Source organism: Benincasa hispida, chromosome 8, assembly GCF_009727055.1.
Source record: "Benincasa hispida cultivar B227 chromosome 8, ASM972705v1, whole genome shotgun sequence".
Lineage (NCBI taxonomy): Eukaryota > Viridiplantae > Streptophyta > Magnoliopsida > Cucurbitales > Cucurbitaceae > Benincasa > Benincasa hispida.
Genome location: NC_052356.1, coordinates 41,046,151 through 41,046,411, shown reverse-complemented (window position 1 = coordinate 41,046,411; position 261 = coordinate 41,046,151).

The following is a 261-nucleotide window of genomic DNA, read 5'->3' as shown; positions in this document are numbered from 1 at the left end:
CCCAAGAAGTAATCTCTCCTAGTTCGAGAGCGATATAAGCCCATCTTCCTAGCCTGAGCACCGAGAGAAATGTGAAGACCAACATAGTCGAAACTTCTTCAGCGACAAAGTTTGGAAATACAAAATATGCAAGATTTCAATAAAACTCCGAAGGTGGGCGTGCGATCCTGCAACGCCTTCCTCCGAATTGACCTGCAGTCTGGATCATCTGCAGCATCACCGATTTCATCTCGAATCTGCTTCCGTCGAGGGCAGGGCCTC